The 25,987-nt window shown below is 38.7% G+C and overlaps 1 protein-coding gene and 1 long non-coding RNA gene across 4 annotated transcripts in view; both read left to right on the plus strand.

Annotated features, from left to right (window-relative positions):
- pvrl2l (PVR cell adhesion molecule related 2 like) overlaps positions 1 to 25,987 on the plus strand; it is a 145,774-nt gene that overhangs the window by 16,117 nt on the left and 103,670 nt on the right. The window lies entirely within an intron of this gene.
- LOC309510636 lies at positions 8,779 to 11,502 on the plus strand. The gene is made up of 2 exons (XR_014210419.1): positions 8,779 to 10,880; positions 11,466 to 11,502. It is a non-coding gene; the product is annotated as an uncharacterized lncRNA (long non-coding RNA).

Raw genomic sequence — 25,987 nt, forward strand, 5'->3', positions numbered from 1 at the left:
ACTGCATTCCGATTTGCATACTTACACTACACACTTAAAGGGATAGTTCATCCAAAAATGGAAATTGTGTTGTATGGAACATAAAAAGAAGATATTTTGAGAAATGTCTCTGATTACATACAATGAAAGTCAATGGAGTCCAATGTTGTTTGAACTTCAGGGTTCTTTAAAATATCTTCTTAGAAGAAGGAAAGTCATACAGGTTTGGAACAACATGAAGGTGAATAAATTGACACTTATGTGCTATGGGGATGCGCGAAACCAGAGTTTCATAATAAATGCATGCATGTTATTTAAAGCACCACTGCTAAAAAATTCTAAACCAAAGTACTACAATAATAAACTACTACAAGGATCAGAACTAAATCTGTATTGATGGAATATTATGAGAAATATAAAGTAAATGCATTTACTGTATAATGTTACAAAAAATGATTTCAAATAAATGCTGTTCGTTTGAATTTTCTATTCAAAGAATCCGGAAAAAGAAAAATTAAGCAGCACAACTGCACCAAATCATCATATTACAAGGGTTTCTGAAGGATCATGTGACACTGAAGACTGGAGTAATTATGCTGAAAATTCAGCTTTGCCAATATTTCGCAATATAACTTTTTTTTCAAATGTATTTTGGACCTAATAAATGTGTCCAAACTTAGTCTTGAATGCCTCTTGTACTGTAGGAAACATGCTTTTGAAAACCAACTTGTTCTTGCATTTTCTCTCCTTTTTCTAGAAGTTAAAAAACTCATCCTCATCCTCTGTAGAAAGGGATTGTGGGTAATAGCCTATACTATGATTTAAAATCCACTAATCCATGTATTGCACGCTATATAGTATGGATAGTATGGGATTTAGAATACAGCGCTTGTTCAATTTCCTTCCAAACACCCCACGCAAAAACATGGCATTGGGTCCCCGTCTCCTGGGCCGAGGTGTTCTGTGTCTCTGTTATAGAAGCAGAGCTCAGCCCTTTAACAACCCCACCGTTGACGCTCTTCTTATCAAATGCTTTCCTTCGCCTTGATGACATTTCCTTGCCGCGTTCGCTCACGAATTGGTTTCGATTTAAAGTGTATTCTCCGCAGAGATTCAGAACAATGGAAGGGTTTTAATGCATCAGCCCGGAGAAAAAATATAAATGGCCTTGTCAGGCGGGAAAAAAACACATATCTCTGTTCTTGTGCTGTAAAAGGGCTTAGCAGAATGATTACTTGTGAAAGCTAAATTGGCTTTCTGCCCCCTGTCTTCCACTGTCGCCCGTTCTGTATCTCCAGTCCCTCACTCTTGTTTTGTTTCTCTCCGCCTCGCCTCACACTAACTCCTTATTTCTTTCATACATCGTAACACAAACAACTCTGCGCTCCTGGAAATGAAGCCTCCCTCTCTCTCTTTCTTGTTTGGCTCTCTTGTGTAAGTGTATTGAGAAGGTCAAGACTGGGTGTCTATTTTAGTTCTTATCTTTGTCAATGACCTCCTTCAACCCAAGCAGAGATTCTGTCCCCTGATGTCTGACAGACTGACTCAATCTCCCTCCCTCTCGTCTGTCTTTCTTCCTCCCTTGTCACCTCAATCATCTCTTTTATTCCCCTTATCCATTTTCCCACTCCTCCTCTCACTCTTAGGCATAATTAAAGTTTGACGGTCGGAATACAGACTAGGGACGGCTCAGGATTAGGGCTGGCGAACAATTAAGAATTCTAATCAAAGTGCATGATATGCAGCATAATACATTATTAATGAAATTAATTTCTATAATTTTTTGTTGAGAGAATACTTTAAGATAATTTAAGGGCACATTCTTCCATTTCCGTTTGTCATTTTAATTAAATGTTGATCTATGTACATATGCAGATTGGCGTCTCTGCATGTGTCTTTTATGTTTTATGACCTTGTTTCATGATAAAAATACATCCTGACACCTATTAATTGTTAATTGCCTATTTTTATGATTAATCACACTAAATTAGTACATTTAAATTAACAGTTCAGTGGTGACTCTCACATATAAACTGTTCAGTGGCATATTTTAATAACTCTTGACATTTGGTAAATGGTCTGAGAAAAGCAATATGTTGCTTTGCCTATTTTAAAAAATATTTTTTTTAAGTATTCTTATATTTTATACAGCAGTGGCAAAAAATGATGTCCAGAAGGGATATTTGTTTTTACTGACCCTACAAGTTCTATTAAACCATCAAAATATGAGGAAAATATTGATCATTTTAACATTTTTAAATATGAGGGAAGAACAAGATATTTATCTGACAAAATTATTTGGCAAACTACATCTACAAAAATCTCACAGGAAAAAGGAAACATTGACTACAGCATTTAATCAGTTATTAATATTTCATTGGTTTTCTCTTGTTTTTGTAAGTGCTCAATTTTTTTTTGTGTGATAGCCTTGCCAAAAATGATGTCTGTATGTTTCATTGCGTTATGACATGTAAAACAATTACCAACTATGCAATATGCTTAAAAAAGCTATTAGTAGCTATTAGTAGCATTTTTAGCTATTAGTTGAAATGGATAGGCTACTGCTGTCCAAATTCACGATATTGGAGAGAGTTGTTTCCCGCACCCCTCCTCCTCAGACTCGACGCTCACTCGGGTTGCCAGATTGAGGAGTACTCAACCGAAACGAGCGTAATGGACAATGGAAAGCAACAAGCTTTACACTGTAAGATGATGAGTTGGATTATCTGCGTTTTAAAGCTGCCGTCGGCAACATTTTTTTTGATCATATTCAGTGTAATCGACACTATAATCCGACAGAACAACATAAATAAGGTGGTTTTAGAAAAAAACCCGAGCTTCTAACTCCACCTGGAGCGTGTTATTTGTTTTGCAAAAATCCAGCGCTCCCGCTTCATCAGGTCCAATCAGCGCAGGGGGGTGTGAGATCTGACTGTCAATCACAGGTCGTGCACACGCCACAGATCCCCCTCACTCGCGCACGTTAATATCACATGCACACACCACGCCTGAAGTACGCCTGGAGATTGCATGAAGCGTGATGGCGGAGAGAAAATCTACTAACAAGCTTCCAATTCCTCGGTTATTGCTATCTATGGATAGATTAGCCAGGGCAGCCTACCTCCGAGTCCATGGTGTTGATAGATGCTGAAGAGACGGACGCGTTCACAGAAAATCAGGTACACACGCACAGTGACGCACTGACGAGCACGACCTCGATGGGAGGGTGCTCGCTGGTAGTGGGGAGGGGCATGAGAGTTGTAAACATTAAAAATTTTGGCTAATCGACCCAATCTGCCAGACTTGCCGACGGCAGCTTTAATATGCCTCAGTCTGTTCATAGAGCTTTTTAGGTGGATGCCGAGGCTTTTTAGGTTAGGTAGAATCCAAGGTTATTTTCGTGAACGAAAACTGAAACTAAGACTAAAACTATTTGGAAAAAAAACCATTTCCGTAAACTGAAATAAAATAGAAATTTCAACAAATGAAAAACTAAAACTAAACGAAACTAACAACAACAGTCACTGAAAAACGATCTGAAACAAAATAATAATTAGCAAAAATAAATCGGTTTCGTAATTAAAGGTGCTCTAAGTCATCGGTTCCCAACAGGGGGGTCGCGGCCCACAAGGGGGCCTCAGCGAGCTCTGTGGGGGGTCGCGTCATATTTTGAAAAGTTTTGAGCAATTTGCATTAAATAAAAGTCCTTCACTTTTTCTGTTCAAAATGTATATAATGAGCGAGTTCATCATGAATCCATTTTCCAAACCGTGTTTTTGTCTTATCACATTGGTACACCTATAATAAGTGTTTACATTGGGACTATTTTACACTCTTTCGGATCGCTGCCGCTGCGGAGTAGCCCAATACCTGCGTGACTCGTCATAGACGCACACAGAGAGAGAAGTAGTTCCGGCTACAATGTTCTTCCGAAAGACGCATTATTCTGTTAATAAACGCATGTTTATTATCGCTCGCTATAGCGCCAAAAGCCTAAAAAATAAAGCCTCACATTGATAAAGCCTCACAAATAACATGCAAGTATTGAGGCCCCAGACAGAAGTCATTTAGTAATAGCCTATATTCATTCTTTTTTTTACCTACACACAAGTGTGAATACTGATATTTTTGTTATTGCATTTAAAATAGGGCAAATTTATAGGCTACTCCTAGGCTTACATTTTTTAATTACAAAGGGTCTACTAATGTTTTTGTTATTGTATTTTCAATATTATAGGCTATTATTTGTGCATAAACATATCTGTTTACAGTAAACATACCGTTTGTTTGAAAACAACATATTTTGTCATCCTTGCTGCAAGCTTACAAGAGCGAAAATAACATTAAATGTGAAGGGGGGCCCTAAAATATTTTCTTGGGAAAAAGGGGGTCTCAGACAAAAAAAGGTTGGGAACCACTGCTCTAAGTGATGCCGGGAGTGTTGACATTCGAATTGTTGTCAAACAAAACGGAGGCTAGCTAGACCCTCCCTCCTCCTCATCCCGTCTCCTCCCTCCTCCCCTCCCTTCCGACATAAAGGAAAGTCAAAGTAGTCACTAAAAACAAAGTTAAGTTTTACTGAAACTTCATTCAATGTGTAATGTCACCAAGTTAGATAAATGCTTTTATATATTGCTGAACAGAATGCAGAAAAAGAGAAACATTGTCTTAAAATCGTTTCGCCACCTGAGGATATAACTATAACTATAGCTCCCATACAAGGACGCAATAATAGCAAGATAACGTTAGCTTCGCGTTTCCCAGTGAGCATAAACAACGGCGGCGGCGTAAACAAATTTAGTCAAAGTTGTCAATAGCCTATAAATGAACATTCAAATCCATAACAAACCGTGGGTGAAAACAATAATTCACACAAATTGTCGCCCTACTGTGAATTTGCTTGATCATTTACAATAGAGATTGATCGCTAGCTGAAACATATATGTTGTATTCACCAAAGCTAACGCTGACTGCATAGTTCTAGCTAATTACATCCTTGTGTTGGTTTGGCGAACATGAACGTCAATTTAGAAAGAAAAATGGATTTACCTGTTCTGCAAAAACAGAGCAACTGAATGTCTGATTGGAAGCCCTTCTGCCGGCGGAGTTCTCGCCACATTTCGAGGGGTTTTCCGATGTAAATTCGGGACTTCGCGCGTTCCTTATCCTTGTCCCTCTTCTTTACAATTTGTTCATCGGAACGTCGTCTCTTTAGTCGTGTGTCGGCCATAATTCAAACTTCCCTCTTCATGCTTCTCTCTCGTCTCTCCTCCACACCCCCTTCATGTCCACGCGCACTAACCCCCAAACCACACCCCTCAAATACTTCTTGTCGGTGATTGGCTGGAGCACTGTTTGTTGTGTTTCGTGGTGCGGGTGAGCCCAGTTTGTTTTTGTTGCCGTTTGTGGAGCCTGTGGTGTCTAGAGAGACCGCGTTTTTTTACAGTGTGTTCAGGGGACAGGCAGCTAGCGGATAGTGAGGAGATGTTTGCTGTATGTGACAAAAAAAATTTTGGCCTAAAAAACGCGTGACATCACTTAGAGCACCTTTAATAAGCAGTCATCCTGTACTGGAAAATCACTTTTTTTCAATTCCACTGCGCTGCTTGAGTCTCACGTCTTTTTGCTGCGTCTCATGCATGGCACGACGCTCTAAAAGCACTCAAGTTAAATATAAGTTCAACTTTTAAAAGACATGTATTGAGAGACCTTGTGCTTTCTCCCCATTCCACTGCCCACGTCTTTTTTCCGTTTTTCAAAGCAAAACCGCTTTCTGTTTGGACCAGCCCTAAGAAGCAGAAAGGCCCAAATAAGTATTTCCACCTTATGCAAACACAGCTGTACCTTAATTCCAGGTATGATAACCATCTCATATGAAACTAGCCTAAACTAGATAGGCACACATACCACAGCTGAGCAGAAAACGGAAAAAACAAATAGCATGTCTATAGCCCAGATATAGACGTACATTTGTCAGAGTAGAAGTATAATGTCTGGTCTAGAACATTTGAATATGAGTAGGCCTATAACTATGAGTATATGATTTTAAACGATGCAATAGACAAAAAGCATATGGATCAATACAAAAATAATGTTTGAGAGGATTAATCATAGAAATAACCTTAAAGAATAATCATTTCATTTCTCAATTCTTCTTTCATTTGTCAATTTGAAGTGCTTTTTTTTTTTAACTGCATTTAATAAACTGTATTAAATGTTAATTTATTTATTTGGACTTAATGAATTGAATTCCTTAAAGGGTTATTTCACCCAAAAATGGAAATTCTGTCATCACTCACTCACCCTCATTTTGTTCCAAACCTGTATGAGTTTCATTCTTCTGTTGAACACAAAAGAAGACATTTTAAAGAATGTTGTTGACAGTAGCCATTGACTTCCATAGGGAAAAAATATTACGGAAGTCAACAGCTACCGTCAACGGTCCGGTTACCAGAATTCCTGAATCATCTTTTGTGTTCAACAGAAGAATGAAACTCATACAGGTTTGGAACAACTTTAGGGTGAGTAAATGATACTTTGGGTGAACTATCCCTTTAAGTGGCACCTGTTGAAGAGATGGTACGCCATATTTTCAAAGATTTAAAAATCTCTCATTCAGCTCTTTGAACACAAGAATACATCCTTCCTGTGTGGCTTCCGATCATACATGACCCAAAATCCGCTTATTTGTAGACCGACCGCTCGGTTATGAAAATATGTACTTCCGCGCATCTCTACTAGACCTGCGCTCACACGCTCAGTCCTGTCCCGCCTGTCTAGTTAGTGTGACAAATTCTCCTCATTTTATTACCAAACTATGTAAATATTATAAATGATTATAGTGCACGATAACAGCGCGCTCTATCTCTCCCCTCCTTCTGTTCCGGATATACACTCCTAATCTGTCATTCCGAGACACTGCTAGCTTGAGCCTGGCTCAGCAGATATCATTGAAAAACTGTCAGCGCGAGACATGTTTATTCTCTTGCGTTGTCTTAGAAGCTCTTTTCAACGCCTTTCTTCTCTGCTTTCCTTCCCCCGAGGTGCTTTCCACCATCTTTTCATTTGTATATTTTTGCGAATTCTTGCTGAGAGCCCAATAGTGGGTGTTTAGTCGGGATGAGGGATGATGTAAGAGCGAGTCGATGGACCAGTAGAGCAGGTAGAGCTGGTATCATTAGTCTGAAATGCTGCGCTTATGTCTCTATATCAGTTAGTATTAAAGTTGTCTATTATTTCGATTCCTCTATCTCTGTAGTTTATCCGTCTTGTGCGTGGGCGTTTGTATGGACTGTTGTCTGACTAATTAACTGGTAATTTGTGTGTATGTAAGCGTAATCATCTACTTGTCGGCTTTGTGGCCTGTTTATGCACACGTGTGTGTTTGTGTGCGTTCGTGCCGCTGTGTGTGTATGTTTGAGTGTTTGAGCTGACAGTTCCCATATTGCAGTCGAACTGGCCTTTACCAAATGTCTCAATCCCACTCCTGCTGAGATCTCTGACAGGTTCTTCACTTCAGCATCAATCTCCTGCTGCACCGACTAACAGCCTGAAACACATGCCAGATTATCTGTCCGTCTGTCCATTTAGCTTTCTTTCTGTCCGTCTTTCTTTCTGTCTGTCCTTCTATCTATTGTTCTGTCATTCTATCTATCTGTGTATCGTTCTGGTGTTTTATCTATCGTGTCTGTTGTTCTGTCGTCTGTCTGTGGTTCTATTGTTCTGTCTGTGGTTCTGTCATTCTGTCCGTCGTTCTATCGTTCAGTTGTTCTGTCTGTGTCTGTGTCTGTCTTCTGTCTGTCATTCTGTCTGTCATTGTATCGTCTGTCTGTCGTTCTGTCGTCTGTCTGTGGTTCTATTGTTCTGTCTGTGGTTCTGTCATTCTGTCTGTGGTTCTGTCGTCTGTCTGTGGTTCTATTGTTCTGTCTGTGGTTCTATTGTTCTGTCTGTGGTTCTGTCATTCTGTCTGTGGTTCTATTGTTCTGTCTGTGGTTCTGTCATTCTGTCTGTCGTTCTGTCTGTCATTCTGTCGTTCTGTCTGTCATTCTATCGTTCAGTTGTTCTGTCTGTGTCTGTTTGTCATTCTGTCTGTCATTCTATCGTTCTATCTATGGTACTATCGTTCTGTTTGTCATTCTGTCTATCGTTATGTCTGTCTGTCTGTCATTGTCTATAGTTCTATCATTCTGTCGTCCATTCTATCATTCAAACATTCATTCTTTCATTTATTCTACTATTCAAACGTTCATTCTGTCGTAGGGCTGCACGATTATGACAAAAATCATAATTGCCGATTATTCCCTTAAAATTGTAATTGCGATTATTAATTACGATTATCACAATTTACACTGAATATATATATATATATATATATATATATATATATATATATATATATATATATATATATAGATAGATATATAGACATTATTATACATGTTTACTTAAAAATTGTGAACACACACACTGTCCCCCTTTACTTAACGTATACTCATAAATTGTAAAAATATGACTAATAGTAAAGACTACTAAGAAATAAACATTAGGTATAGATGCTAAAGCTATTAAATAGCAGTCCCAAACTAGCTTTTGTTAATACAATGTTGGTATGAGCCACTACAGTCATTTAAAAATATAAAAAATAACTCAAATTGAAAATAAAGTGGCATTTTGAGGTTAATATTGGAACAACAGTTACCATGGTGAATACACAATATTAACAATAACTGTTAATGAAACATGAAAACTGCTCCTGGTGAATAGAATGAAAAAAAAATCATACCTGCATACAAATCCTTCTCAGCTAACACACGACGTACCAATAACATGATTTATTGGTATTTTACTTTTATTTCGTGACTTACTAATTTACAACGTAACAACGTTGCATGCTCGTAGTTTCCTTTGCACTTTATACACAGCGCGCGCCGCCGCATTTGCGCTGCAATTGAAGAGTGTGCGCTGCGAACACGCTAGCCTATAACGGCTGACATGACAGGAACGTCCGTTTTTCTGAGGTGAAAGACTTTTTATTTCAGCGTACACATACGTCGCTGCCTGGTAGTTCCTATTGTGCTGGGTTTTCTGAAGTAGTTGTGATTCGCCTCTTATAACATGCTCTAAATGCACGCAGAGTGGATTTTTTTTTTTTTTTTTTTTTAATCGTGGCTTTGAACGATTACGTAATCGTGGCATCCATAATCGTAATCGCGATTAGAAATTCGATTAATTGTGCAGCCCTATTCTGTCGTTCATTTTATCATTCAAATGTTCATGTTGTTAATTTTGTCATTCTATTGTTCATTATATCATTACTCTTTTAAATGTTCATTATATCATTACTCTTTTAAATGTTCATCCTATTATTTCTGTCTTTCAAATGTTCATTCTATCGTTCATTCTATCGTTCTGTGTGGATGTCTATTGGGCTAGTTTGTAAGGAAGGAGGGAATGCAAGTGTGTCCATGGAAAGTTCAGAGAAAAAATTATGTAAAAAATGTGTCCATCTTGCAAGCTAGTTTGTTGTCTGGTGGGTTTGTTCATTGTCAGATCTGTCTGTCTGTCTAATGGGCCGATTTGCTGTCTATCAGTTTGCTTGTCTGTCACATTTTTGTGTTATTTCCTTTTAGCCATGGAGAGAGAGGTAAAAACCATGCAGTCTCTGTGGTGTAGCTTTATTAAGTCTTCACTGGTGAACTTGGCAGGCCGTTTGTTTCTCTCAGCACAGGGGCAGAAGTCAGCATTTTGCTGAGGCGTTTTCTGCCTTGTATTTAAAATCGCTTTTGCTTATGCTTAATCTGTTACATGCAATATCTGGAAAAAAATGCTAATGGCAGATGATGGGGGAACACTTTTACCACCTAATACATTTTAGAGCTGTTACAGCAAGCTCATTAATCTCAAATCAGATATTTGAGGTCTCGCTGTGTTTACTGTACAGCGCGAGACTGTCTGATAACGAGAACTAATAGTTTGATTGATTTCCCCATGCAGGAAATAATGCAATTCTTTGATGTAAAAATTCCCCTTAAACATCAATCTTGAGTCCATTTTGGAAACGCTGTTCTGGAGAATGCCTGTAAAAACCCTTTAACATGAACACTTAAATGTGGTTCTTGGCTGGTTTCTTCACTTTTTCACTATAAAAATCTCATTAGTGGTGACATGGTGGCAGTGTCAGTTTCATTTCCTGTTCAGTCTAACCAGTGTGATCATAAAATGTGATTGAGGCATTTGGGATTGGACTTACATTTCCATTACTGAATACAAATCTCATAATGTGCATATGGTGAGCTGGCTGATGGCATTAGCTAGTTACTAATAGAGCTGCACATGTTAAGTATTTCACACAAGCACTCAGCCATGTGTTTCGAAAGCTTTCTGCCTTGAATATGATGGATGATGGAGTATGACTGTGTTTGTGTTTTCCATCAAAATGATGCTGATTCTCATGCCGGCGCTGGTGCAGAAACTTTTCCTAACCGTACCATGTTTTCACTGACTTAAACTAAGCTGATCAATAGTCCACACTCACATTATTTTGTCTACGAGTCTTACTCTTTTACATCTATACTAATTTGCTTTAATGTATTTATGCCATCACAAGCTGGTTTAAATAAGTCTGTTATTTTGTTGCTCATCACTGCACCCTTTAATGCCACGATCTAAATATAATGCTATAGATCTAAATATAGTGCTATAATCAACTCTTTTCATGATTAGTTAACCTTGACAGCTGTAATATAAAAAGAGAGATTTTCACATGTAATACTTAGCTATTTCATATGCAAAGGTATTAGCCAATCGTAGCAGTGGGCGTTTACACTGAAGTCTCACAGCACACACGCCCCTTCACTGTAAAAAAAACTTGCTACCTTAAATAAAGTACAGTCAACTTGGATGTTTAAAGCTGCCGTTGGCAAGTCTGGCAGATTGGGTCGATTAGCCAAAATTTTGAATGTTTACAACTCTCATGCCCCTCCCCACTACCAGCGAGCACCCTCCCATCGAGGTCGTGCTTGTCAGTGCGTCACTGTGCGTGTGTACCTGATTTTCTGTGAACGCGTCCGTCTCTTCAGCATCTATCAACACCATGGACTCGGAGGTAGGCTGCCCTGGCTAATCTATCCATAGATAGCAATAACCGAGGAATTGGAAGCTTGTTAGTAGATTTTCTCTCCGCCATCATGCTTCATGCAATCTCCAGGCGAACTTCAGGCGTGGCGTGTGCATGTGATATTAACGTGCGCGAGTGAGGGGGGATCTGTGGCGTGTGCACGACCTGTGATTGACAGTCAGATCTCACCCCCCCCTGCGCTGATTGGACCTGATGAAGCGGGAGCGCTGGATTTTTGCAAAACAAATAACACGCTCCAGGTGGAGTTAGAAGCTCGTTTTTTTTTCTAAAACCATCTTATTTATGTTGTTCTGTCGGATTATAGTGTCGATTACACTGAATATGATCAAAAAAATGTTGCCGACGGCAGCTTAAAGTCATTTCAACTTAAATTACATCAAACTGACTAGAATTAGTTGAACCTTGTATAACTTAAAGTTGAAAACTGCTTAACTTATTTTGATGAGTTAAAGCAATGTAAAAGCATATGTTGTCATAACTTATGGATAATATAACTTTTTACAGTTCAAATCAGAGGGCTAAAATCATGGTAAAAATGCCTTTTATTTCAAAATTGACCATTTTTTGTGTAAACAATTCAAAGTAACATTGTAAGTAAGTATAAGTCACTATTTTTTTTATTTGGTTATTTTAATTGTTATTATTTATTTATTTTCTATTGTTTTATATGTATTTAATTCGCAAAATATACGGATGAGAAATGTTGTACACATTTTGGAAGATTAAAAATAAAGAACATTTAAAAAAAAAAATTGGTCAAACCCCCAAAAAAGTTGGGTTTGGGAATTGGGTTTGGGAAAAGTTGGGAATCGACTTGTCGATTAGCGAGGTAAAATAGCCGACTAGTGCTGCTGTGGAGCTGAATTTTCTGTTCCGGGATTACTTTCTCCAGTATTGAAATGTTACCAAATTGGACTCAGACTCAAAAAAGGGTGTGTGTGTGGAAGTGTGTTTTTTGTGCTGTCTAAAGGGCAAGTGGGCTTGTGGCTTGGGCGCAATCATCTGAGAAAAGGGAACAGACACCATGGGTTTGAGAGACGGTGACTTAACCTTCCCCTCCAGTGAGCCGTGTGTGCGCACATATGTACGCTCTCAGATGGTCAGGTCTGATATGTCTTCCTTAGAGGCCCTCCTGACCTTTCAATTCAACGGCCATTCAAACTTCAGCGGCAGCGCTCGAGTCATTAGCAGCTGCCCACCCAGATTTTTCTAAATTTACACACATGCTAACAATCATCTACTGATAAGACTTCCTCTCCGGGTACAAATGCAAAGCGGACAGATGTTGTGAAATTTGCATTCTATTACCCCTCCCTTCAATCTTAAACTCTCACGTTCTCTCCTCTCGCTTTTAGCCGGCACACTATTTCATGCGCGTGTGTCTTTTTAATCATCTCTAATTCTCTTCCTCCCACATTCTTCCTCTTCTCTTTTCTCTTTTTTTCTCCTTCCATCTGGCCTGAAATCATAAGGATTCAGGAAGAGCTAGCGGAGGTTCGGGGGAATGGCGTAAGAGCCGTGGGCTAGACAGAGGTCACACAGGTCGCTCGAGAGTCACCATCAAGACTGACAAATATGGCAGAGGCAGACCAACCCTGAAGAAAATTGTTGGAGTTATTAGGTGATTCGGAGCGTATCCACACTGGAGTGGGCAATAGCTAGCACTCAGCCATCCAAGAACACAACAGTGAAAGAGAGCAGGAGGAGGAGAGATGCAGAAGCAAAGATGGCGAAAAAACAAAACAATGACAATGTTTTCACAAATTTACCTCCAAAATGTCTCTCAGAGGACTCTTGCTCATCTTTGGAGGTTATCATGTATCATATGGAAGTTGCTTGCACAGCGGTATTCTCATATATTTTTAATGGCAATACTGTATGAATTGCATTTAATTTCTTGTGTTTTCTAAGGCAAACATTGCTAGTACTTTCTTTCTTTCTTGAAAACATATATTAAAAAATTATATATTTTTTAATGTATTTGATTATTTCTAAATTATATATTTTTTTCATAAAATTTTGTATTTATTTTTTCAAATATATTTATTTATATATATTTATTTCAAAATTATAAAAAAAAAAAAAATTTTTAGAATGTCAAATTATTTATTGTAAAATTATTTGTTTTGTTTATAATTTTATTTATAATTCTTTATTAAATTTTTTGTTTATTGTTTTTTTTTTCATAATTGTCGGTGAATTACATAAAGGTAGGGATTTTCAAACTCCTTTTTGTATGTCATTTTTGTTATTGTTCTGAGAGAACAATAAAGAGTGACCTGAACAATATTGAGGCACCAAAAAATGTATAAATCTTTTACTGACTTCAGTAAACAAACACTAGGCAACAACCAAACACTGCTCTAGCAACCACATCATGTAAGTGTGTTTTGTACGGGCAACAACAGAAAATGTGAAGTTTTTTTAATATAATTTTCTAACATGCATAAAGCAACAAGAACATTAGCAGTAAGCAAGCAAATCGAAATACGTGGTCAAATGAGTCAAGCAGAAACATTTACAGTAATGTTGCTCTAAGACTTGCATTAAAAGCTAATGTTTTCTCTCTAAAAATATAACCACATTATAAAAGCTGCAGTCTTGCATTCAAAGATAACAGTAGATTTACTGAATCCTCTTATAGGAATGTGCAAAACTAGTTGGTGGTGGGAGGCCCGCACGACTAGTCGACTCATCAATCTCAAGGAAATCCTGAATAAATAGAGGGGTTATTTTTGGTTTATTTTTAGGTGTCATTGTACAGTGTAATTATATATTTAAGTACTGAGTAATATTAATTAACTACATGTATTTACTATAGGGTTAGGGTAAGATTAGGATTTGGTTGAGGGTTAGTTGCATGTAATTATGCATAATTTACTGTTATTACTATGGTAAGTACATGTAACATATGTAACAAGGACACTGTAAAATAAAGTGTTACCATATTGTCTTATATTCAGAGTAGGGGTGGTCAGTTAGTCAATTAGTGAGGTAGACAGATTTATCTAGGTTTTAATTATATTTATAAAAAATAAATCTAATTTCATACAACCCCTTTCAAAACTTTGGAGTCAGGAAGATTTTGTTTTTAATGAAACATTTATTCATATGTTTTTTCAGAAATTTTTTATTCAGACATTTCTAATGTTACAAAAGATTTCTGTTTCAAATAAACGTTTTTTGTGGAAATTGTGATACATGGACTTCAGAATTCGATTATGAATTGAAAGTTCAAAAGAAAAGTATTAAGCAGCACAACTATTTTCAACACTGATAATAATAAGAAATGTATCTTGAGCGTCACATCAGCATATTAGAATGATTTCTGAAGGATCATGTGACACTGAAGACTGGAGTAATGATGCTGAAATATTCAGCTTTGCATCACAGAAATAAATTATAAAAAAATATATATATTTAAATAGAAAACTGTTTACTGTAAAAAATAAAAAAAGTAACTATTTCACAATATTACTGTTTTACTGTTTTTTATATAAATACAGTAAAATAAATGGAGCGTTGCTAAGCATAAGAAACTTCTTTCAAAAAAAAAAAATAATCTTACCGCGTCCAAGTTTATGGATGGATGGATGGATGGATAGATAGATTAAATTCTAAATTCATACATTTCCTAATTTCGAGCCCATGTAAGGACACATGTTTCAGGTTAGGACCAATTGGACGGGCGAGTGAAGTGTGTTTGGGTGTGTTTGTTGGGTGGTGAGAGCTTATCAACAGAGCAGCAGAAGAGAGACGATAACAGGGCTTTTAGAAGCATAGCTTGGCTTATCTGCAGTGTTTAGCGTGGCTAGTCCTCTGGGCTTTAGACACTGTCTGCTCCATCTGTCCTTGCTTTGCAAAAGCGCATGGACAAGAATGGACACAATCTCTCCCGTGGCACACTGTACTGGCTTTCTTTCCCACTCCAATGCTCCACACATACACACCCGTACAAGCTATTACCCTAAGAGGGCCTCATGATTTCGCCGCAAGGCAGTGTTTGTAATTTGTTCAGTGTGTGTGTGTGTGTGTGTGTGTGTGTGTGTGTGTGTGTGTGTGTGTGTGTGTGTGTTCGGATACAGTGTAATCGAGTTTTCGGGGAGCGGAGGGAAATGGGAAGGGGGGATTGGATGAGGAGAGGGAGTCGTTCTGGCCTTGCCCAGAAAATTGCTCTTCCCCTCTTGAGCACCCCTTTCTTCAGTCTGCAATGCTCTACTTTCCTGACTCGTTCTTGCGTGCTCCTCTCATGTGGGGCGACTCCGAGCAAACTTTGAACCGAACCAGATTAAAAGCCTGCAGAGGAAACACTCATCTGCTGCGCTTTTTAAAGGGCTTTGTTTTTTTTCTTCCGGTAGCTCCTTCCCTCTGTCATCTCCCCGCTGAGTGTGAAGAGGGTTTGTCAGCAACTCATTAGTTCATCTTCATTACCACCATCAGCCTCACAGCCCTTCTCTCATTCTTTCCTTCTTTTTTTGGTTGTATGTTTACTCATTCTGTTGTTTGTCCTCTCCTTCGTTCATTTTTGTTACTTTAGGTTGTTGTTTGTTTAGTTTGTCCTTGCTTTTGTTCGTTTGTTCGGTTTCATTTGTTTGCTCATTTATCGCTTTGTTCAGTCAGTTGTTTTGTTTCTTTTGTTTGTCCTTTCTTTTGTTCATTCATACTGTCTTTCACATGTTTGGTCCTTTTATCATTTTGATTTGTTTAATCTTTCTGTTTTTTTGTTTGTTTGGACTTTGTCCTTGTTGTCTGTCTGTCATTTGTTTGCTCCTTAAATTATTATTTTTTTTTCTCCTCTTTTGTTTGTTCTCTTGAATATTTGTTTTGCTTGTTCAATTTTCACACTTTTTTTTACTTTCACCCTGTTTCAATTAGTTCATTTGTTTGTTCTCTCGTTCTTTTTATCAGTTTATTCATGCTTTTATTTGTCCTTAGTTTGTTGGACTGTGTTTTGTTTGTTTTTGTTTGGTCAACTTAAAGTAGAAAATTGTTAAGGCGAGTTAAACAATGAGTTAAAGCAATGTAAAAACACATGTTGTCAACTTATTGATAATGTAACTTTTTACAGGTTTCAAAGAGATCATTTGTTTTTGGTTGGTCAATCTTTCATTTCTTGATTTCTTTTGTCATCCATCCATCCATCCATCCATCCATCCATCCATCCATCCATCCATCCATCCATCCATCCATCCATCCATCCATCCATCCATCCATCCATCCATCCATCCATCCATCCATCCATCCATCCATCCATCCATCCATCCATCCATCCATCCATCCATCCATCCATCCATCCATCCATCCATCCATCCATCCATCCATCCATCCATCCATCCATCCATCCATCCATCCATCCATCCATCCATCCATCCATCCATCCATCCATCCATCCATCCATCCATCCATCCATCCATCCATCCATCCATCCATCCATCCATCCATCCATCCATCCATCCATCCATCCATCCATCCATCCATCCATCCATCCATCCATCCATCCATCCATCCATCCATCCATCCATGCTAAAGAGATATTGATCAGAAGAGAGATGATAGGAAGAAAGCAAGATGCAGAGGAGAGTGGGAACATGGTTAGATATGTGTGCGTATGTGTGCTCTGTGTGACGCAAGCCGCGATTACAGCTGTAACACTCCCTGATTAAACACACATTTAAATAGACACTGCCTCAGGAGAGACGGATAGAGCGCGAAAGAGAGGGAATGTCAGAACCATGTGCTTTCATCTACAGAGCTTGCATAAGATATTCATACACAGTCTCTGGGTACACATGGCCCTTCTGCGCTCTCTCAACCTCTCCATCGTTGTGTTTCTTGTACTTTCACCTTTTAGTGCACTTTTCCTGATGTGCCATCCTCCACCTTCTTTTACTTTTCTGTAATTTTGCTCAGTCTCTCAGCTAGCGGTATCTCCATTTCATCCCATCTGTAATGTTTCTTTTTTCTTCAGTTTTTTCTACTTTTCTCTTCCCTTTTCAAGTCCTCTTTCTTCTCCATTTCTTTTGCCAGCTATCTCTGTATTCTCAGTGGCGACATCCTTTCCCCTAATTTGCTCACCTCTATCATTCCCTCATCTCAATCCATTCTGCCCTCTCTTCTCTTTATCGCTGCTCCCTCCCAGATTCGGCCCTGTTCTTTCGTACACTATCTGTCATTTCGCCTGCTGCATAAATGGTTTCCTATTTCCACATCCAACGGTCCTTTTTTCTCTTTTCATTCTTTCATCGGAGTGTTGCTTATTTGTGTTCTCTGCTAGAAACTTCTCTCTCTCTCTCTCTCTCTCTCTCTCTCTCTCTCTCTCTCTCTCTCTCTCTCTCTCTCTCTCAGTGGTATTACTTAGGGCTGCCCATAGCAGGTTGAAGTGCCCTACTTTTTCTCCCCCCAACCCTCTTTTCCGCACCCCCTCCCTGTGTTGATTTATTCACATGCAGAGAGTAGAGATAGACAGATAGAGACCCGGCGAAATGGAAGGATTGAGGCGGAAGGGAGGTTTTGGAAAGAGGATGTCAGTGGAGAAGTGGGAATGACTATATCTTATGTTCCACTCATGTTAAATTGGATTTGGACAACTAATCAGAGAGTCAACAGTTTACCTCTGAAGGAGAATACTTCAGCTCTTCTGCTCTTCAACTGGTATTAACATGGATCACACTAGTTCGTGGTGCACGTAGTTTGTTGACAAGTGGTCAAAAGAGACACATTTAAGACTCTTAAGTGTAAACAAAGTGCATGTCTCGGCTGGCCAGTTATGAACAGATCACCTGAGGCGGATGGTAACACCACCATGTAAACAGGCCCCCGAAGTTTTGTAGTTTGCATAATAAGGCAATAAGCTAGTGCAGTTTGCAGATGCATATATACAATAAAAGGGGTATATAATTTAATATTATATTTTTTTAATTATTTATATTACTATTTTGTTATATATTATATTTATATTAGTCATGATATTTTTTATATATTGTTTATGCATTTGGCTGACACCTTCATTTGAATTGATACACTGCATTCAAATTGTACATTTTCTAGATACTGAATCCATAAACTTCCTGATGTTTTGACTGTACAGGAATACTATTTAAAAGTATTACATGCAAATTAAATGTCTGTATCCATAGGCATGTAGACATTATGTGCATCTGTAAGGTCAGCCTAACTGAGGACTGGTGTTAGTCTGCTTGTGTTTCACGGTCAAATTGATTTCGTGACATTGCTTGAAATATAGACGTAGCATGCTATGGTGGAATTAACAGCTGGCTTCTCTTAATAGAGGCGACTTGATGACAGTGTGGTGTCGTAATATCTGTAGCCGGTTTTGGTGACCCTGAGCACCCACTAGTAATGTGTTTTTATATGACACTGATGGCCAGAGACACTCCGAGTATCATCAGCAGATCATACGTCGGAGGATGTGATGAGCTGAGCTTGAGCATGACGGAGCGCTCTTTGATTGGAAAGACACATACATGGACACACTCGCTCACTAGAGACGGTCCAGGGCCTTCTCCGTAAAAGGGAACGGTTTGATGACTCCATTACGGGCCACGGCTACAAGACTTTATTAGACTGGATTTGTACCCGGGGGATTCTTAGTGGAACCAGCCGTGTGTATGGTCCATGTGCACATGACAGCCTGCGAGGAGTTGCCTAATTAATTAGCTCGCTGAAAAGAGCCGGAAAAGTGTGGCTTTATTATTCGGCGGAGCAGTCGTGCAGTAAACCATTTATAACCGCCGAGCTGCTGTCAGTTTTAACTGATACAAATTTGCTTGGAGTATCTGAATTAAATGTGAATTGTGACGTGATTGAAGATCAGCAATCGAGTGACGAACAGAAAGTCAAATAGGGCCTTTTTGGGGGTTAATGAGGCACAGGTGCTTGAGAAAAGCGAGAGGGGAAGAAGTAGAGAAGGCAAAAAAGATGTTTTGTTAAAGCTAAACAAGCTCGGGAATTACTAAAAGCAGGATAAGATTGAGGAAGGATACAGTTACTACAGAAAATAGGGCCCTATGACTTCCGTTATGCAGAAAGCAAGGACGGGATTGCGGAATTCAGGCATAAAAATGAAATTTATTGTGTAGCATGGAATGTCATGGAATTTGGCTAATTTTGGAATAATAAATCAAAAGTAGAGCTGTAAAATGAATTAAATTCAAATCAGGATATGATATGAACTAGTGGAAGTATTTATTATTAAAACAAAAAGGACTGCTATATGAAAGCAATGAGCACTTCACCATTTCATTTGTAAAAAATAAATAAAAATGATCGGCATGTGAAATACTCATAACTCAAGAATCTTCATGACAATCTGCCAAAATAAAAGTTTGGTTGAAGAAATTATGATTATATAATAATAATAATAATAATAATTTTAATTTAAAACATTTAATTTTAAAATTAATTTTATACATTTTATACATTTTATACATTTTATACATTTTATATTATTATTATTATTATTTTAAAGAATATACTTTTAACATCTAATTTTACATTTATACAGTAAAAATTTTATATTTTATTGTAAATTAATAGTCATCATTAATCATTGCCTTCAAATGATTAGATATCCTGTTTAATGACACAAACTTTTATCAAACCTTTAAAACATAATCCAGGAAAAATAAAACAGAAAACAGAATTTGTAGTAAATAAATAAATAAAATGGTACAGAAGATCAGATCAAGATCAGCTGAAGGTTGAAGGTGAAGGTGAAAAAGAAAGAGGTGGGAAATAAAAGTCAACTTGAGTGAGAAAGAACGAACGAAAGCTCAATTGGTAGAGTCTTTTTGGCACTTAAGCTCAAACGAGTTTGAAGAGGAGAAGGGAAAAAAATGTGTGGGGTAACCTCATTATAAGTGTAGGAATCTAAAAACAGGAAAGAGGAGTGCGAGTCTGACAGGGAAGGTGTCTGTAAAGCCTGCTAATGAGCTGATGTGATGCGAGCGAAGAGAAGCAGCGCCGAGGTGATGAAGAAGATTAGGGAGGCCTGGCGCTGGAGTTTCCCGCTGGAAAAAAGCCACCGTAGGAGATGGATGAGCCACGGTTCCACTGCGAATTCAGCGCGCACACTGACACCAGATCACGAACTCGGGCCCGAATCAATGGCTCTCGGTCTCTGATCTCAGCCGGCATCAGAGCTCCTCTCCTCTACACTTCAAAGCTGACCTCGAGGCTTATTGTGGATCGCAACGTCTCGGTGTGTAACCGCTACGCTGTGTAACTGCGGACCGCTTTGTTCCGTGGTGGGCCGGTTTAAGTGGTTTACAAGAAATATCAAAAACTGCCGGCGACTGCACAGATCAGTAGATCTCACAACTTGTGTTATTACTTCTCACAGCAGATTCCCCTTAGAAGCTGTTAGTTTAGCTACGGGAACCTTGAAGGCGTCGCTTCGCAAAAAAATCTGCTTGTGGTTTTCTTTGAAGGTGGAGATGTGTTTGTAGCCTGTTATTGTTAGCATAGCGAAGCGCTGGAGAACTTCTGTAAGGCAGGCAGGAGCTGTCCACCCATCATGTTTTGTTAGGGGAAGAATTCCTCTGGGAATCCACATACTTTTGGAGTTTTAGGTGTGGATTTAGTAACTCATGAGATACTACATATTCTTCAAACACAAGTTCAGGATACCCTGTTATAATAGTCTGATTGCTTAATCTTGCACTGCATTGGAGGCAAATTATCCATAGCATCTGACACAGTTGTAGTCGATAGCAATATTACTGAGGTTTTGACCACACCACGTAGAATTTGTGATTTGTACCCGCTTTGCAGTTTTGTTTTGTTTGTTTGGTCTTTTTTTTTCAAAAAAAAAAAGTTACACCACCATTCAGAAGTTTTGGCCTGGTAAGATTCCCCAAGGCTGCATTTATTTGACCAAAATTACAATAAAAAAAAAACTATTATGAAATATTACTACAATTTAAATTAACTGTAAAATTATTTCTGTGATGAAAAGCTACATTTTCAGCATCATTACTCCAGTTTTCAGTGCCACATGAACCTTCAGAACTTATTATTTGTTGAATAGAAAGTTCAAAAGAACAGCATTTATTTGAAATGTAAATATTTTGTTACATTAATGTCTTTACATCATTTCCCTTATCCTTGCTGAATAAAAGTTTCTTTTTTAAAGTCTTACTGACCCCAAGCTTTTAAATGTTAATGTACATTTATTTATCTATTAATATTTATTTATTTTTAATTGAAATTGTTGCTCTCAGATTAAAATGAAGTAATACAAAATATAATATGACTGTACATCCATTATGATGGAACTCATGCTGTCATAGGCCAGACTTAAAATGCATTCCTACACCATCATTCATTCCACCAAGGGGTCCGTTGGCTGAAAAAGGTTGATGACCTCTATTTTAGCGAATCTGATGATGCTTTTAGTTTTAAGTAAGTGTCGCACTTTACATGTTTTACCATATTTAAATTCATTCCACAGATCTTCACTTTTCCTCCATCAAATCAGCACCCGAAAATGCAGAAAAATCTGCAATTCTTTCTGGGCCTACTTAGTGTGGGAGAAAAAGAGTCCTGACGTACTGTACCAAAAAGAGGAAATGGAATGAAAACGACTTTGCTGCATGGTGTAGTTGTTTAGACTGGCTTTGAAAAAAGGAAGTAGGACAGGAAAAATGTTTGATAACATCACTGAGGCTCATGACTTGGCTTTTCCCCCCAGTTCCTCCAAAGCAATTCTAGGCCATTTGTTTTATGATTAGCCCCCTATAGGTTTGCATGACCACCCAGTGCAGTTTGGAGACGAGAGCTTCTGGAGCCAGCTAGGCCAGGCTTTCCTGCCACAGTCTCTCTGGTTCTTTTTGATGGGTGAGAAACTAGCACAGCATATCTTGTGGTGAGCAAGCTGGCGTTTGGAGATGCCGCAGACTCTTGCTAGGGGATTGCCAAATCACTGAAGTACCCTTTTCCTGTGAGCCCCAGTGAAGATTGATGTGCAGATTGTTGTATATTGTGTTAAAGCTCATGCGCAGCCCAGCCCTTTGAATACACTTGCCAGTTCAAGTTTGAGGAAGCACGTGGGTCTCGAAGGTTTTTTAATGCTGGCAGTCCATCTTTATTGTGACCGGTGTGTTCTGCTTTTAGTGTGACAAATGGAGGTAAGCATTATTAAATAATAATGTAGACGCAGGAGGGAGAGCACAGGAGAGCTGTAACCGTCAAGAAAGAATTTCTGCTTGTAAGGAAATCTTTCACCTTGTTTACGCAGTTTCTTTGAATAGCCGATTAATAATTTGTTGGTAACCCAGATGGTTTTTATAGCATTACATTGTGAGGTTGCTTTTATTTGGGTTCAGTTATAGACTATAGCCGCGTTTCCACCGCAGGAACTTTCCCCAGGAACTAGGAACTTTGGGCTGGTACTCGATGTGTTTACACCGCAGAAACCAGGGTCTAAATGAAGTTCCGGGTAAATATTTCCCCCTCCGATAGTCCCTGCTCATGAGGTAGTACTTTTTCAAAGTTCAGGAACTGTCAGGGGTGGGACTTGTGCGCTGCACAAGCTGATTGGTTGTGTTCACGCCGTATTTTGGTTGGATGACTCCACGCAGCATTTATTTATTTTTAACCTCCCTTTTTAAAAAATCTATTGCGGTTCGTGTCGTGGCTTCATGCAGTAAGAGTTGTCTGTCTGCAAATATGGAATTTAATAAAAAAAACTGGTGGACTGGCGACGAGTTTCAGGCTTTATTAAGGGTATTTGTGGAAGAGGAAACTCAAAATGTCCGCAATAGCTGATAACGTACAAATGTTATATCTAACGTTAGCATTACGAGCTACTGAACACGCTTTATCAGTGCTCGTCTCTTTTCTGCCACAGCTTTTATTACGAAGTCATTATGTTTACACATTGTCATCTATTGCAAGGCACTCCAAACCATGTTACAAATTTACTATAACAGGATTGAAATAGCGCTTTGAGGTTAGTAACAAACAACTATTTACAAGACTATTCACTATTTATGATTGATAGACGGGGTTCAGGCTTTTTTTAAGCGTTTTTGCGAAAGAGGAAATTTTTGCGCGTTCGTCCCAGGCATCTCACAATAACTGATAACATACGTTGTCTAATTTTATACGCATACGAGCTTTCTGAACACGCTTTAGTATCAGTGCTCGTCTATTTTGTTTTGTTAATTACCTCGTTAGTAAACCAATACATAACTGCAGTAGAGTTCTCAACGGGCCTGAAAATTACAACCCGACCCGACCCGGCCCGTGGCTTTTAAAGCCCGGACCCGATGTAACCCGACACATCAACATGAATTATCTGCCCGAACCCGGCCCGCGGCCCGACGCCGCGTCGGATTTTTTTTTCTCATACACGTATTATCATGACCAGCAGACGCGAATTCAAATCAACCTTTAATGTTCACGCCTTTTAACAATACAAACAACTGAAACAATAAACTTTAAATATATAAATAGGCTGTAGTAGCGACGGTGAATTCACCTGCAGCAAGTTTACTTTCACCAACTCCATCTTCTTCTCCAGGCTAAAGGCGTGCACGCAGCGGCGTCTGCCCCCGCCCCTCTCCATGATGCACGTTGCGCGCAGCAGCCAGACTTTCTTTACGGTGAACAGCAGCGATGATAATAAATGTTTTTTTTTTTTGTTTTTTTTTTACTGAGCGGAAAAGATTAAGCCCGAAGTCCGACCCGACCCGAGTCATTTGCTTATATTTTCGACCCGAACCCGGCCCGAACCCGCGGGTCCCGTCGGGTTTGTCGGGCCGACCCGACCCGTTGAGAACTCTAAACTGCAGCACAGTTTGAATCTCCTCCATACTTATTATAAATGTGGCGCTCTAAACTGATTACAGTCCGTCGCAGACTGGGAGGAGCAGTTGCGCGCAGTTTACCTTACCGGTACTTCAGACCGCGGTGTAAACGCAGAAAGCAACCGGTCTGGGGCAAAAAAAGTTCCTGGGAAAAAAGTTCCTGGGACAAATTGTTCCGGGTAATTTCGGTGGAAACGCGGCTTATGATAGCCTGGAAATCCAGACCTAAATCTGAAAGATTAATGGTCTGGCGTCGACTAATGAAAATCGCCCAGCTTGAGGGGCGGCACCAAGCATGCATTTGAAAATCTCACTGCACGCAATTGGATAACACTACGACCAATCACAACATCGCTTAGCTAACAGCGGAACTAACTGGTAGATTAGACTCTTACCGTATCCGGTCAGCAAAACAGCAAAAACGCCCTTCTTGCAAAGGAACGATTCGAGCGCCGTCTTCTGTTCCTCTTTTAGAGGAAAAGGCTAGTCTAAATCTTTCATTGTAGCGGCCAAAGCCGTTTCAAACAAATAGTGTTCATCCATAGCCATCTTGCAATGTTTACTAATGACTTCGCCGTCGCAGCGCTGTCGTCATCTCGCCTCTGGCCCGCCTATATCAGATAACCCAATGTGATTGGTGCAGCTCAGATAGAGGGGCATATTTAATGAGCATCATTACTCGACACCAGAGTAACTCGCTGAGCAAATTCAACTTGTGCTCTCGCGAGAACTCTGGATTACCAGGATAGGACTATGAGTGAATCATGGGTCAAATTCCACCTGAAATTTAAAAAGAAAAATTTGAATGATGAAGTCTATATTTAATATAATAATAAGCCAATAATAATAACAATAATAATTTAAGCCTATTTATGATCCGTTGGTAAAAATTGTGAACATTGTGTGATCGTTTTCATGACAAACATAATTTCCCCCTAAGTTTTTTTTTGTAATTATCATTCTCAGTAGAATCTGATTACTGTATAAAAGCAACTTTGTACTGTAAAACATTACTTTAAATGATTAAATAAATAGCAGTAAAGTCAGTACATAAAATATTACCATGATGTATAAGTACTTTACACTTAAATAGATTTTTTTGCTGCTTTTTTTCACATTACGGTAATGAGAATTGTGCTTAGTTTGAATGAAAACTGTGTCACAATAAAAAAAAAGGCTTTTTTTTCTTGCAAAACCGTATTTCAGTTTTCTTTCTTTTGAATTTGGGGTGAAATATCACCTGGAGATATTTTTTGACAAGTTTGTGAAATTCAGCCAGTAAATTGACCCTTTGCGATGATCAGCGTTGTGTGCCGGAGGAGAACCGGGGTGTTCATGCTTCTGAAGGTCTGCTTAACACATTGTTTGTTGTTTTTTGAGATGGGTGTTGATGAATAGATGGAGACAGTGGAAGAGGGGGAAAAAAACAGTCGGAGAAAGAGAACAGATGTCACATTCTGAGGTAGAACAGACAATGCTTGGAGGCAAAGCAAAATAACTATTGACGGCACATGAGGATTGGAATACAAAAAAGAAGTATGCAACAGTTGGACTAATTTCTCCAGCCCCTTTATGTGGTGTTTTTCTCTATCCTCACGGAAAATATAGCAGGGCATTTTAATGTATGTAATAATGTATTAAAAAGTCCTGCTATATTTTTCTGTGAGGATACAGAGAGGATATTTCTTCTTTGCATTTCACTGCACAGCACTGGCCAATCTATCAATCAGAGTAACAAATCAACAATTCCTTAATTTTTTATTTTAGGCAATCAGGAATCACTCATGCTAACACATATCAGACGACATCATCTAGATTATTGTCTGTCAGACTACTGTCTGTTCAAAAAAGGAAAAGAAACAGCATTGGGATTTGTTGCCGTTTTCTGTTGTACCAAACTCGTATCAAACCCCAAAACCGAGGTATGTACCGAACTGTGATTTCTGTGTACCGTAACACCCCTAATATACTTTGTATATAAGCTGTGCTTTCATTTGTGTGCCAATGGAACACTTTACAGATACTGTTATAAAGTGGTTTT

Source organism: Leuciscus leuciscus (genome assembly GCF_965113295.1).
Source record: "Leuciscus leuciscus genome assembly, chromosome: 12".
Taxonomy (NCBI): domain Eukaryota; kingdom Metazoa; phylum Chordata; class Actinopteri; order Cypriniformes; family Leuciscidae; genus Leuciscus; species Leuciscus leuciscus.